Below are 16,001 nucleotides of genomic sequence, written 5' to 3'. Positions count from 1 at the left end.
TGCATGTAGAACATATGCGCGAATGTCAGACATTAAAGAGGTTTGCAAAAATGCAAAGCACTGTCACTCTTCTAACTATTTTTTATTTTGAGAATACAGTTATTTTTCATAAAAACATGTTTTTAAGTTAGTCTGTGATGGGCTCATTGATACATATATTTGGTTACTCTTTTTTAAATTGCAGTATAGTTGCTTTACAACTTTTCTTGCTAATTAATATTTTTTTCCTAACGAAATAGATATTTTAATGAGAAATTTAATTGAAAAGTAAATCTTAGTTTTTAATGTAGTAAATATGATAGAACCCACTTAAACAAAAGCTCTTTGAGGGAATTCCCTGGTGGTCCAGTGGTTAGGACACGGTGCTTTCACTGCTGTGGGCCTGGGTTCAACCCCTGGTCAGGGAACTAAGATCCCTGCAAGCTGCACGGCCAAAAAAAAAAAAAAAGCTCTTTGAGTCTTCAATAATTTTTAAGACTGTAAAGAGGTCATAAGACCAAAGTGATTGCAAGCTGAGTGAGACTGTGTACTTACCTTTTCTGTGCCTTTTCTTTAGTCTTCAGAACAGACCTGTAAGATAAAGCCTTTGATCTCCAGCATCCAAAAACTCAAATGAGTTTCAGAGAAAACCCACACCTCTAACAAGAGGCAGATCTGGGATGGGACATGCCCACTTTTTTCTACCCGCTTTTCTACAGTGTCTCCTCGACAACCATTGCGGCAAAAGGAAGTCTTATGTAAGAGAAAGAAACCCACAGCAATTAGTGATTTTGCAAGAGGCAAACTTCACTCTCCAACGCTTTCTGAAAAATATCCTGTGTTACTTTGTCTCAAGGGAAAGAAACAAATTTAGTTCAAAATGACCTCTCCATCCCTGGCCCTCAGCACTTGCTCAGTCTTCGCCAGGCAGAGTCCCGTGGTAAGACATGAGCCCACCATGTCTGCACAGCGCCCTCTGCCGGTCCCTCTCCGCTCCAGCATGGCTTGGTCAGGTCTGGTGGCCTTAGACCAGGTTCCTCTTTCCCGTGAGAGCCCACAGGGACCACTGGCATCTTCCAAGGGTTGGGAATTCCTCCAGTGGCAACCAGGCTTTTATATGAATATGAGAGGCTGCCTTCACCAGTGAACCAGCCCTTGGGACCACTCCTGGTTTGCAGGTCCATTTTTCTGCCTGTTTTCCACATCCAGAGCTCAGAACACACACAAAGAACCACCTTTTCCTCTCTTGTGACTTGAGGAGGAAGCCTGGCATGAGCTCTGGGCCCACACAAACCTAGCTTTGAATCCAGGCCCTTCAACCTGTAGCTTGGCAAATTACTTAACCTTTCTGAGCCCCACTTTTCTCACTTTAAAAAGGGAAATGCTAATATTTCTCTTGTAGGGTTACTGTGAGCTTGAAGTGGGACAATGCAGAAGTAATTGGCACAGGGCTAAACAGTGCTGGTTTCTGGTTGCCCACTTCTGCTCTGCGCTGACACTGAAGGTGACCCTGAGCTGCATGAAACTTCACCACACCCTGGTCTCCTTCCGGTCTCAGTCGTAGATTCGGCTCCCACCAGGGGCAGGAATGTGTGCAGCTCTCAGGATGTAAGGTTGAAATAAGGCAGGTTTAATGCAGTAGTTCCTAACCTTTTCACAAATATTACACAGCTCATTCTTCCCTTAAAAGACTTTAAAAAAACTATATATATATACACACACACACACACATATTTTTAGCCGTGCCGCATGGCTTGCGGGATCTTAGTTCCCCGACCAGGGATTGAGACCGTGCACCCTGCAATGGAAGCTCGGAGTCCTAACCACTGGACCAGGGAATGCCCAAGATTTTATTTTTGTTTTGGCTGTTGTAGAGTTCATAGCAATACTGAGCAGAAAGTACAGAAATATCCTATATACGGGCTTCCCTGGTGGTTGAGAGTCTGCCTGCCGATGCAGGGGACACGGGTTCGAGCCCTGGTCTGGGAGGATCCCACATGCCGCGGAGCAACTGGGCCCGTGAGCCACAACTACTGAGCCTGCGCGTCTGGAGCCTGTGCTCCGCAACAAGAGAGGCCGCGATAATGAGAGGCCCGCGCACCGCGATGAAGAGTGGTCCCCGCTTGCCGCAACTAGAGAAAGCCCTAGCACAGAAACAAAGACCCAACACAGACAAAAATAAATAAATAAATTAATTAATTAATTTTTAAAAAAATCCTATATACGCCCTTCCCCCAGATACCCACAGCCTTCCCACCATCAACACCTCCCACCAGATGGTACACTTGTTACAATCGATGAATCTACATCAATACATCATTACCATCCCAAGTTCATAGTTTACCCAAGGGTTCACTCTTGGTGCTGCACATTCTATGGGTTTTGACAAATGTATGTAAGAGAAATGCATGTGTGCTAAACTGAAAGCAAGGGTCAGAGGGAGAGAGAGATTTGAAACTATTCCGATGCTGGCTCTGAAGATGGAGGAGGGAGGGGGCCATTCGCCACAGAATGTGGGTGGCTTCTAGAAGCTGGAAAAGGCAAGGAAATGGATTCTCTCCTCGAATCTCCAAAAGGAACACCGCCCTGTCAACACCCTGATTTTAGCCCAATGAGACCCATATCGGACTTCTGATCTACAGACCTGAAAGAGAACAAAGATGTGTATCGCTTGAAGCCACTAGGTTCATGGTAATTTGTTTCAGCAGCAAGAGGAAATGAATACTGGGAGAAGTACATACCTCTGGGGATCAGAGTACTCCCAGTTCGTGGAGAGTGAGAACCAACCCAGCGGTGAGAAGCAGGAGTCCTGCTGGTGGGACCTTCAGGGCTCACTTCATTAGCATCAGTACCGCTCACTTCAAAACTTGGATTTTTTTTGCATTTCAGCAATTCTCAACATATGGCACCTGCAGCACTGAAATGTTTGTTTTCCTTATGTAAGGGGTTATTTATCGCATTAGCCTGTTGAAGTGATGATTCTCATACATCAAGCTGAATTTAATTAATTTTCATATTTCAAGGGCTTGATAGCTGCTAACTATATCCACTTGGCCAATCGCTCCATAAAGCGATCTGTGTTTTCCCTCTTGCACTGGTTTGCATCCTAAGGGCTATATCTACGTCTCGTAAAACTGCTCGGGACGCCAGGCCAGACTGACAAAGTCTCTGGAGGGAAGAGGATCCGCTAGTAGAACGCAGCCCAAGAATGTGTGGTGAACAGATGAACCCTAAGAGCGTTGCTTTAGTGGATGGGAGAGGGTAGAAGAGAGACAGTGCTTTTCCCTTAGACTCCGTGGGGATCAGGAAGGTGGAGGTGGGCTGCTAGAGCAGAAGCGGCAGCCCCCAGCATCTGCCCGCAGACAACTTCAGAGGCACTTCCCATCCTGCACAGCCTATTCCTCATCTTCCTTGTCCGGGGAAGCTTTCCAAGGGCTTTTTCAGATTTGGCTTCCGGTTGCCTCAGAGGAAGCCCAGGTCTGCGAATGCTTTCATACCCATCCTGGCCATTTCAGATCTCCTGTTCAGGGACACGCTGCCTTCAGAGCCGACTATGTCCTCTGGGCTCCACCTGGGTGTCTGGTGGCCCAGCTTGCAGTGTCATGTTTAATTTTTGTGAGTCAACATGTATAGCAGCACTTATTCCCAGAGAGGCCCGAGGGTGGTGCTAGAAAGTGCTTCAAAAGAAAAGGACAAATTATTGCTGGATTTCTGTGATGCATAATCAAATGGATATCATCGTTCAACTTATTATTGCACGTCTATACAATTTATGTGTCTATTTACTTATATACACACTAATAGAGATATAGCATTAAGGTGAAATTTCTTTACAGCCCCAGCAAGATTCTGCCATCAACATTCTATGACCTATAATTAGTGCTCTGATCAATAACGTTATAACCATAAACTAAACATAGCTGTACTCACCCTGCACTTTCAAATATCCACGCTCCCCCCCCCCCGTCCCCGGCATATTGACGTAGACACTCCCATGTTGCAAAGCATGTTCACATATGTCATTTCGCTTGATGCTCACAACGGTCTGGTTTTAAAGTGAGGAATCTAGGGCTAGGAGGGTAAGTGATACGCCCAAGGTTACAGAGCTCCCAAGTGGTGGCGCTAAAGTCAGCTAATCACATTTGCTCTATCCTCTGTATGACTACACTTTTGGGAACTCAAAAATATTGAGAAGTTGTGATGGTCATAAAAAGAATGATTGTCCTTGATTCTGCATAGACCGTGTGCCAGGCCCTGTAAGTGGGCACTTTTGTGTACTTCTCACGTAATCTTTCTGCTCACACTTAGAGGTAAGTAGCATAATTCTCACTTTATAGATGAGGAATCTGAGGCTCAGAGAGGTGAACCAACAAGCCCAAGGCCACACAGCTTACATCTGGTAGAGCCAGGTTTGAACTCAGTCCTGATTCCAAAGCCCATGCTCTTCACTTTGGCTATGTTACCTATTTTCACTTTAGCATAAATTTAAATCAATGCTTCTCCCTTTTGTGTCAGTATTTGCACTTTGCAATGTCTCTAGTTAAAGAATGAAAGGACCTGTTCCCTGGTTTTTGGTTTTTAATTCCAAGCCTCTGGAAATAGGTGGGAGGGAGAGTCTCTTCCAGGGTGTCAAAGTTCCCTTGACCCTTCTCTGAGTGAGCGCTCTGCAGGATACCTTGGTGACTGCCAGGGCAGGCACACAGTCAGGCTTCCCCACGCTGCCTTCTGAAGGGCTTGTGCTGAGCTGATACACATGTCATTTCCTGCAGGAGTTTCCAAACCTTTTCACCAAGAAGCTACCTCCCAAGAAAAGGCTCTTGTTTGTGTTAAACGACTTTGCTTATGGGGGGAACAGCTCCTGTTCTGCAGGCCCTGATGGCGCAGAGAAGGAAGCCTGTGTGCAGCTGCAAAATTTCAGGAACCGAGATACAGGCGGCCACAGGGCGCGAGCTCCGGAGGAGGGTGGGGTCCAGCTTCGGAGCTACCCAGTTGTGACACCCGCCAAGTCGGCTTCACCTCTCCAAGCATCAGTGTCCTTCTTTGTATAATGAAGTTAATTTCCACCTTTCAGGACACCTGTAAGGACTGCAGATAATGTTAATGAAACGCCTAACACAGAACCTGCTGTAGAATAGGTGTTGGGTCAGTGTTAGTTTCCCCTTCCACCTTCCTTCCTCATGCCCACGTTTAGAGGTGTGCGTTTGTAACAGACACGAGGGTGAAAGTGTGTGGCATGAAGAAGGGCTCTGTCCACTCTGAAGAGTCACTCGGGTCCATCCGGTTCAGATAGTCCACTCAGATGTGTTCTTCAGCCCGAGAAGTTATGAAGATGACAAAGGGATTTGGTAAAGATGGCTGAACCTACATGTATTAATGAGAACAATATTCCGAGGCTGCTGTGTGGTGACTCCTACTGGATTCTGGCATCAAATTCCTGTTTGTCCTCACTTAGGACAGGGGAGGTACATCCCGGGGACCCTCTTGTGTCTTAAGGCGGTACATCCCCTTAAGTCGGATTTTCCCTCATTGCCTCCGCTGAAATGTCCACTTCCTGTTTCAGAGCTAGTAGTGCTGACTTCTTAGCCTTTGTTTACACAATTGCTGAAGGTGTCATTTTTTTTTTTAATTTATTTATTTTTGGCTGTGTTGGGTCTTCGTTTCTGTGCGAGGGCTTTCTCCAGTTGCGGCAAGCGGGGACCACTCTTCATCGCGGTGCGCGGGCCTCTCACTATCGCGGCCTCTCTTGTTGCGGAGCACAGGCTCCAAATGCGCAGGCTCAGTAGTTGTGGCTCACGGGCCCAGTTGCTCCGCGGCATGTGGGATCTTCCCAGACCAGGGCTCGAACCCGTGTCCCCTGCACCGGCAGGCAGATTCTCAACCACTGCGCCACCAGGGAAGCCCCTGAAGGTGTCATTTTTAAGTCCTGCATCTTTATTGAATTGATGTCTGCAAAAGCCTTTGTTTCCCTCGCCAGTGCTGTGTGAACGCTGGATGTTGCTTCTCAGTCTGGATGGATATGGACCCCATCTGGCCGAACCATGACACTTCCTGAGAGACAGTGTTCAAATAATTCCCGGAAAGCAGCAGCTCACTGGCACGAGTGTTAATCACTTCATATCCAGTTTTCTGTGGTTTCATCAAAGTCTGTATGACTTTGGACTCAAGGTTAAGAAAGAATGAAACATGATAAAGCAACTTGCCCTTTATAATGTCTATCATCAAGACACATAAGTGAGCCAGAGCTATGTCCTGAGCCCTGGCTACGTGCAGAGGACTGTGCTAGGTAAGTTAGTGAATATATGTATGTATGTCGTGGCCCCTGCCCTCAGGGACCCTGTAATAGAGAGCTGGATGCAGACATAATATGTTGAATGAAATGGAGAAAGTAAACGCAGTCAATGTTTGCAGTGTGGCCTGTGAGAGAGAAATCAACGTGTGTGCAGGTTCAGGGAAGGTATCTGGAAAATAAGAATTAAGTGAGGGGTATTCAAGGATCTACAGTAGTTGAGGAGAGAGAAAGGTCAACGTAGGAAGCATTTTAGGCAGAAGAAACAAAGGCACCAAAGTGGAAATTTGCCAAGGGTGATTAGGGCATTGAGAGTGTACCAGCCTATTCGGTCCATTTCCTTTAGAACAGTGGGAATCAAGTTTGTAAAGATAAATTGGGATCAATAAAAGGAGGTTGAGTTCTAAGTTGAGGAGTTTGGGCTTATTCCTTTTGATAGTGAAGTCACTGAAAATTTTTGAGCAGGCAAATAGCATAGTGAAAGTCGTGTTTTAAGAGTTATATTGATGGTGGTGTTTGGAGGGGGTTGTCATTAAGGAGAAAAAGAAGAGATAGAAGGTGGGGGAGTAGTTTGAGGACTATTACAAAGAGCTGATATGAAATCATAAGAACCCAAACTAGGATGACCCCAGAGGGAAAGAAGAATAAGCAACAAATAAATACAAGTCGGAGAGCAAGCAGATAGTGGGCTTAAAGAAACAGCAGGAGAAGCAATGACATCATAGGGTGAAGGTGGAAATCTGGAGCTTGTTTGTATTGTTGGCTTAAACAAGTTAAATTTGAGGTCTGGTGAGACAACCCCAAATGAGAGGTAAAATGGCCAGCAAGATACTGGAGATTCGAGAAAGTGACTGAGAATGTATTCCAGGCTGCAAACATGATTTGGGTGGCATTTGTGAGGAAGGGATACCTGAAGTTGAGTATACAGTCACTTTATTCTTTTTCAAAATTGTTTTAGCTATTCTAATTCTTTTGTCTTTCCATATCAATTTTAAAATCAACTTGCCTATATCTACAAGAAAAATCTTGCTGGGATTTTGATAGGAATTGCATTAAACCTATAAATCAGTGTGGGGAGAACTGACATTTTTATTATACCAAGTCTTCCAATCCATGAACATGGTATGTCTCTCCATTTATTTAGATCTTCCTTCATTTCTTTCATCAGTATTTTGTAGTTTTCAGCATACAAGTCATATACATGTTTAATTTGATTGGAAAAAATCCAATAAAGTAATTTTAAAATGATTGATACAGATGATAAGTACAGAGACACAGGGTTTTGAAATGGAATTAGGTGTCAAAAGCAAATGTTATGTATTTATCTTTTCTCTCCACAGCAGCAAGAAAGAAGGGAAAGAAGTAAGAGCTGCCAAGGGCAAGACCCAACAGCAAAGAGCTCCAGGCATTTAGAGATACCACAGGAGAAGCAAGCCCAGAATGGGGCAAAGCATCCCTGAGAGGAATGTGCAGCAGTACCCCAGATGGCTTCCACCTACTTCACAGTGTTATCAAGGAGTACCCAGGGCCACCAACAGCTCATAGTGAGACATGGAGGCCTGGGATCTCACAAGCACAAGACACATGAGCCCTTTTACTGAGGAAGCCCTATATGAGATTCCCAGTTTCCCATCCAACTATGGTAAGGTAGTGTGTATGAACTTGAAATTGCTCAATGACCAGGGGACTCAGTCCTAGAAAGTACACTATGGCAACTTGCTCAGATGTCACATTCACTGTGCTAATGTACTCTTCTTAATAGCTCAGTATTTCTTCTTATTGCCAACAGTCGTGGCAGTAAACTCACCCTTAATATTTCCCAACTGCAAAGCCACTAGGACACAGCTTCCAGTTAAGTCTATTGTGGTCCCTACCACAGGGCAGAGGAGCTAACACCAGGAAAGGTCATTTTTTCCCCTACACCTTTGCAAAGATAAAAGTAAAAGTGACCTCAAGTATTGAGAGTTTTTGCCTTGAAGTCTCATCTCCTCCACGATAAAACATGATAGAATTCAGAAAAACAAAGAAAATGTAAACCCATGAAGAAAATGACAAATCAAATTATATTATACCTGAAAGAAATAGAATTTTGTTTTTAAAGGCAAGTATGATCTTTCTCCAGCAGGATAGAATTTTTGGCTCTTTTGTCACAAACAAATCACTAAAAGGAATAGCATTTTATTATTGCACAGAGCAATTCCTGAAGAGAAGGAAATGATGGGTGTGTGGTGTCTTGTCAGGTTTTTCTTCAGGCTTATGGAATATATTGAAAACACCAAGGTAGACATCTATCCAAACTCCACACAGAAACCCACAGATGAATGGAGCAGACTCCAAGACCAAGAAGTGTAAAATAGCACACAATAGAACATTGGTCTCCACGAGCATGTTACAAATTGTAATATAAAGCTATCTAATAGAAATTAGTGACACCTGCTACACCAGATTACTTGAGAGAGTTCAGAACTAATACTAGAAGAGAAAATGGGCACAGTAAGTAGAACAGTCCACAGCTGGGCATTTGGAAGGGGGCCCTAGAGAAAGCTAGAGCATGATTTTGAGGGGTAGGAGGAGTGAGCTGGGAGCCGGTGTGAACAGAGTCTTTCCTGTTGTGATATGGGCTTTCTTGAGCTGGGGGGAGTCACTGTGAGGAATGTCACTCCAGAAAGAACATTGTGAACTCCTCAGCTACTCGTTTCTGTAGGCACATGTTGTCTAAATACGACACGGGGGAATTAAATGATGATTTGATCAGAGTTGGAGGGACCACAGGAAGTAATCAGAAAAGGGAACAGTAGCAAAGGCTCAGTGGTCTCCGTGCTTCCACTGCAGGGGGCATGGGCTCGATCCCTGGTCAGGGAACTAAGATCCCGCATGCTGCGAGGCGTGGCCCCCACTCCCACCCCCCAAAAAAAAGGCTCAGTAGTGCTTACTCTGGGCCAGGCACTGTTCACAGCACAGTTTACAGATGAAGAAAGTAAGGCATGAAGAGGTTAAGTAAACTGTCCAAGATTATTCAACGTTCCTAACCACTACACTATGAAAGTGGTTTAACAGGAGGCTAAATATGATTCACAAATAGAAAAATTGGTGCCAAGTCCTCCCATTTCATAGCAAGTTGCCATAGCAAATTCCCCTGTTTTGGACTTACAACTATGGCCCCGTCACTGCCATTAAGACTGGAACGTTCCCATTGCTGCTACAAAGACTTAAAGGAAATGCAATCACTGAGAGAGAAATTCTTCATGAGGAGAGAAAGGGCCTGGGAGGGGAGATTTGGTTAAGAGACACAGCAAAATATGGAAAAAACAGGAGGCTGGGATTCACGAGGCTATTGAACAACCATTTAAACCTGAATCAAAGGGTTAAGTCTGGAATGTCTAACAAGAAGGTCCAAAGTGTCACCAAGGTGAAGTGACCCAACTAGGCAGGTAGTAAACAGAAGAGAGACAAATTGACCAGGCAACAGCCCAATCATTGTGTGAAGCCAAATCTGGTTGACTAAATACACTGCATACCTGTAAATTACCTTCTTCATGGTTTACTCATAATTTGGCAATGTGGCTTTGCCCAGTAAGCATCCGACTAACAGAGCTGTGCTGAAGACCACTGCAGGGGTGGGGAGCAGTACCATGGAGAAACAGCTGGAAAGGTGGTCTTCCCAAGGTCTCAGCTTTTAGAGAAGAGCCTGTAGTTCTTTCTCACCATCCGTGGAAGGTACTAGCAGCAACAACAGGGAGCCCTCTCTTCCGTCCATTCCACCACAGTGGTTTCCTTCTTCTCTGCAGTTATGTTTAATAGGAAAACAAGATTCATCCTCCCAAATTTTGGCTTTGAGGTTGCACCAGGGTGTAACATGGGATCTTGACCACACAACATGGGCCAGTCCACCAGGTTCACCGTGGCTGACCCTGGAGCTTTATCACAGAGTATCTTTATCAGGCTTCTCAGAGCTTCTGGGGAGGCCCAGGACAGCATTTCCACATCCATTTCAGTCCACAAGGGGGAAGAAAAGGCTTTCTTCTTACCCCTCTCTCAGAGCTTTTCCTCTGCAAAGCAGTGTTCCTTTCAGAATGAGGCTGCCAGCATCCTGCCAGACACAGAAAACAAAAGTCAGCTCCCAAATGAGCCAACTCCTTGGTGTCTCCCTGAAACTCTCTAATTATAAGAGTGTTTTCCCAGTGCTCAGCACATAGGACCTCTGGTCACTCATGTTTGCTGCTTATTTTGTCTGAAACGTCCTCCTCTAATTCCCTCCTTTCTTGTGCCTGCCTAATTCCCATTCATCCAATAGGAATTACCTTGGTCACCTCCTCCAGGAAGTCTATCCTGATTGCCCCCAGGTTATACCACAAGCTACTCATATATATGGCCCCCAGCACCCTGTGCTTACCTCACTATAGCATTTATCAATCTATATCACATTTTCTCTTTTCTCCATGAGGGAACGGTCTGTGTCTGGATCATAGCTGATAACCAATATTCAATAGAATGCACATTTAAGGCCTTGACAAATATTTGCAGGATGAGCTGATGTTGGAACCCGGCAGGTGCAGAGAAGTGAAGACATCATTAAGGAGTAGAATGGTCAAGAACGCAGCTACTGGTGCCTGACGAGCCTGTGTTAGTATCCCAGTCCTGCCACTTACTAGCTAAGTGATGTTAGACCTCCCTAAACCTTAACTCCCTCATTTATAAAATAACAACCACAACAATGACAATAAATAATAATTATTAGCTTTGTTTTTATTACAGTACTTAACTCAGGATTGAAATAAGGATTAAGTGAGATGTTCTTAGTGCTTACAACAGAACTCAGCACTTCCTAAAGGCTTGACAAACATTAGCAATACACCCTCCCCTCCCCCAATGCTGGCCTAGTCCTTTCTCTGCCAGGGTGGATTTTAAAGAGAAAAATCATTAATTGTTTAGAAAATCCTGAAATTCATATTTGAAGAAAACAAAATCGGATTGTTTTTCAAAGACAGCCTCCATTTGGCCAGAAGCCGATTAGTCATCTTTTACAAAGATGAGTAAATATCTTTTGTGCTGTCATCCGGAATGACTCACAGCCACAGAGGGTCTATTTCCAAGGGCGCATTTGAAGTGTTTCTCAAGAGCCATTTTTTTACTCACAAAACTCACCACTAGGTGGCAGCCGAGCCGGGGACCCTCGGAAAGAAGAGCAGCCTGACCCTTAGAGGGCTTGCACAGGCCGCGGTGCTTGGAAGCAAATATCTGACTCATCCAGGGAGTGTTAGCCCAGAAAATGACAAGGGCTTCTTTCAACAGCGTGTAAAATATAACGTCCCTGGACCCAAAGTAGTACAACAGACACGGGAAGCTTGAGTGTAATCTCCCCAGAAATAAAAAATTCAGGCAGTTGACCAATGAAGACACAAGAGCATATAAACTATTTCAGACACATGTTATAATACTGATCCCAAGATAATTAAGTGATACTGCAAGCAGCCTCATCTAGTTGTGTGTCTCCCCTGCTTAAAAGCCTACAGTGTCCCCATCGGGGTTTCTCAACCAGTGGTGAGGGTGAAGGCGGGAGACTGGCGTCAGGATCTCCAGGTGAGTAGCCCTGGTTTGAGAAAGAATATCCAATATGCCTACTTTTTTCATAATACAAACACAGGAAGCAAAGCTGGATGGGGTCTATCTAGTGGCTGTATGCAGAAGATGAGAGTGAAAAAGCACTGAAAAGGCATGGAATTTTTTAAAAAGGTATCAGAAACGTGGACACAATATTAACAACAATAATGATAATGAACATTTATTAAGTATTTAATATGCACAGTGCTCTCTGCCTTACATGCTTTATTTCGTTTAGTCCTTACAGCCACCCAATTATTAATAGTTCCACTTGACAAAAAGAGAACTAAGGCTCAGAGAGGTTAAATAATTTGTCTCCAGGCGCACAGCTAGAAGCCAGAGACAGCATTCAGATCTCAGCATTCTAACTCCACAGCGCACAGGAAGTCTGAGGTGTTTGGCAGGACTCCTGAATGCTCTGGAAGATTCTCTCGTGCCTCTTCTCCTCCCAGGTACATCCAGACCGCTTGGTGAACAAACTGCCTGGCTGGACATTCCAGGAGCTAAGGTGTCTCCTGACGTTACACTGACAGGGGAGGGACTAAAGGATAAACAATTCCATCAAACAGGTGTTGGCCGCTGGCCCTCCATGGCTGAGTACAAACCAAGGCGTTCACTCTTCCAAGATGGAAGCCTCCACATTTAGAACTCTCCAGCCCAAACAGGTTTCAGCTCGTGGTTGTTAAAGTACAGTACTGCTTGCCACGAAAGCTTTGGGAATCCCTCTCGTCTACCTTTCTTCTTTCAAGGGCAGCAGGGTCCCAGCTCACCTTGCTCTCTCACACGCCCAGGTTTTGCTCATGCCCTACCGGCCACCTGTCATCAGCTCAGACGGTGCTTCCTCTGCGGAACCCCAATGGCCACCGTCCGTGTTCCATGCGCTCTACGCTCTGCTCCCAGGGGACTCCGTCACAGCTAGCACCGGGACATTTCTCCTACTGCATTTTACCCGTTTGTTTGCCTCCTGCACTGGACGATGAGCTCCCTGAGGGCCCAACTTGCTCATCCTCGGCTGTGCAGTCCAGCCCAGTGCCTGGCACAAAAGAGATGCTCACCATTCCAAATTTTACTGGATGAATGAAATCTTAAATATCCTGTTTGTTCTCAGGATGGAGAGTGGAATACCTTAAAGTTTCCAGCGGTCCCCAACCTTTTCAGCACCAGGGACCAGTTTCGTGGAAGACAGTTTTTCAGGGAAGCGGGGAAGGGGATGGTGCAGGCGGTCATGCGAGCGATGGGGAGCCGCAGATGAAGCTTCGCTTGCTTGCCCGCTGTTCACCTCCTGCTGTGTGGCCCAATTCCTAACAGGCCCCGGACGGTAGGGGTCTGCAGCCCCGGGGGTGGGGACGCCTGCCTTAAACCATACAATTGGCCTATATTTAAGAGCTGGAGCAGGTTCTATGCAATCCCGGTTCTTGGCCCCCAGTCTCAGCTACGTTCCAAGACAGAACGCAAGTCTGGGACGCCCTGGAGATCACTGAAGCTGTTAAAGGGACATTTGCAATGTCCCCCACGGGGCTTCTTCAGGAGCCTGTGGGTACCTGACTGAAGACCCTCGTTTGCAGCAAGGAGTGGGGGGCAGTCCCTCTGGCCCCCATCTTGATGCTCCCTCTGGTTCTCAATGATAGCTGGGGGTTCGTCCAGGGAGGAATCCAGCTGTCAGCAAGTTTGTTTTTCTCACAATTAACTTCAAGCCATTTGTCTTCCTTTAGGCGTGTGGCACTACAGGGCTGGAGCTCTCACCCACTGTCCTAAATCCCTTGCAGATACAGATGTGTGCATTTTTAAACTATAGAGATGCGGTGTCAACGCGCAGCACACGGTGTCAATTTAGTGCTCTCCATGGGCACAAAAGCACCGCAGCGAGCTTGCTGTCTCGCAAGAAATACCTTCTGAAATCACCCTCTCCTGAGAGCTCCATCTCCTGAGTTTAGAGCAAGTTTCTGGCATGCCTCCTATGAGGGCAGAATAAAATGCATATTTCCTGGTCCTGTCTTGCCAAAGATCTCAAAATTATACTGTGAATATTTTACGCTTATGGTAAAGTAGAGGGACTAATATAACAAACATCTGTCCTCTATCACCCGGCCTTGTCACGTGTTAACATTTTGCTATATTGTTCCCAAATTATTTTTCTTAAGAAGTCAATTACAGATACGGTTGAAGATTCCTTGGGGGCCGGGGCTCCACGATCTCATTCCTCTCTCTCTTCACTATCTTGAATTTTTATGTTTATCATCTTCAATATTTTTAAACATTGACTATGTATGTATGAATCCATAAACAAGATTTAGTGCTGTTTTGAACTATTTTAGCAGTATAAAAATGATATACTACGGCACTGATCCTTCTGTAAATTGCTTTCTTTGCTCATAATATTATTTTTGAGATTTTAAAATATTGATACGTGTAGGACTAGCTCTTTCACTCTAACTACTGAATTGCAAGAATAGATGTTTTGGGCTTCCCTGGTGTCGCAGTGGTTGGGAATCTGCCTGCTAATGCAGGGGACACGGGTTCGAGCCCTGGTCTGGGAAGATCCCACATGCCGCGGAGCGACTAGGCCCATGAGCCACAATTGCTGAGCCTGCGCGTCTGGAGCCTGTGCTCCGCAACAAGAGAGGCCGCGATAGTGAGAGGCCCGCGCACCGCGACGAAGAGTGGCCCCCACTTGCCGCAACTAGAGAAAGCCCTCGCACAGAAATGAAGACCCAACACAGCCAAAAATAAATAAATAAATAAATAAATAAATAAATAAATAAATAAAATAATATAGGTCACAAATTAATATACTATTTAAAAAAAAGAATAGCTGCTTTATTTTTTCTGTGGTTTGTGAATATTTTTAGTTATTCTCCATTTTTTTCCCGTAAAAACAATACCACAGTCAACTGTCTTATACACATCTACTGTGCAATTTGAGAAAATGTCTCAAGAGCAGAATTGGTGGGTTATGGGATTAGATATCTTTGACTTTACTAGATATTGCCAAATTGTTCTCTGAAGTGGTTATATCAACTTATAGGGCCAATAACAATGACAAAGTTTCCATTTTTTCATGTCCATGACTCCTCTATATGGGAAAATTTTCAAATTTACAGAAAAAGTTGCCAAAACGGTGCAATGAACACATGTATATACTTCATTTCAACAATTATTAACATTTTCCTACATTTGCTTTCCCTTTCTCTTGCTTCAAAATTTCTTGGCCTTTTGTTTTCCATATTTCCACATGGATACTTATATTGAAATATGTGTATACATACATAAATATATATATAATAAATACAAATAAAATTTTAAAAAATCTATGTATAGGGGCTTCCCTGGTGGCGCAGTGGTTAAGAATCTGCCTGCCAATGCAGGGGACACGGGTTCAAGCCCTGGTCCGGGAAGATCCCACATGCCGTGGAGCAACTAAGCCCATGAGCCACAACTACTGAGCCCGTGCGCCTAGAGCCCGTACTCCACAACACGAGAAGCCACTGCAATGAGAAGCCCGCGCACCGCAATGAAGATCGCCGCAAATAAAAAGAAAAGCTGCGTGCAGCAACGAAGACCCAACGCAGCCAAAAATAAATTAATTAATTTAAAAAAAATGTATATGTCCTAGAACAAGGACATTCTCCTGCATAGCATACTGCAATTATTACACTCAGGAAATTAAACACTGATATGATTCTATTACCTATCATATAGTCCAGATTCAAATTTCCCCATTGAACTAATAATGCTCTTTATAATTTTTCCTCCAGTCCAGAATCTAATCAGGGATTGAATATCATATTTAATTGTCATGTATCTTTAGTCTCCTTTAATCCCCTTTAATCTAGAAAAATTCCCCAGCTTAAAAAATATATATATATTCCATGACATTGACATTTTTTTCTCCTTGCCAACCTTTGATAACATCAGACTTTTGAATCTTCACCAAACTGATGGGGGTGAAATATCTCATTGTGATTTTGTTTTTCCTTAATTTCTAGCACAGTTGAGAAAACTTTCATCTGCATATTGGCAATTCAAGTATCAAAAAGGTTTTCTCTTTAATATCTTTTGCCTGTTTCAGTACTATGTCGTTTGCATTTTTTAATAGATTTATGAAAGTTCTAGATATATTCTGGAAACCAAATGA

At 44.4% G+C, this 16,001-nt stretch overlaps 1 long non-coding RNA gene across 1 annotated transcript; it reads left to right on the top strand.

The window, feature by feature from the left end:
• The first annotated feature begins 4,028 nt into the window (after positions 1-4,028).
• LOC309615766 lies at positions 4,029-14,633 on the top strand. Its single transcript, XR_014237062.1, has 2 exons — positions 4,029-5,586; positions 5,887-14,633. It is a non-coding gene; the product is annotated as an uncharacterized lncRNA (long non-coding RNA).
• The last annotated feature ends 1,368 nt before the right edge of the window (positions 14,634-16,001 follow it).

Source organism: Balaenoptera borealis (genome assembly GCF_965194805.1).
Source record: "Balaenoptera borealis genome assembly, chromosome: 18".
Classification (NCBI taxonomy): domain Eukaryota; kingdom Metazoa; phylum Chordata; class Mammalia; order Artiodactyla; family Balaenopteridae; genus Balaenoptera; species Balaenoptera borealis.
Note: the sequence above shows the minus strand (reverse complement) of the source record. Positions and strands in the feature narration are given on the sequence as shown.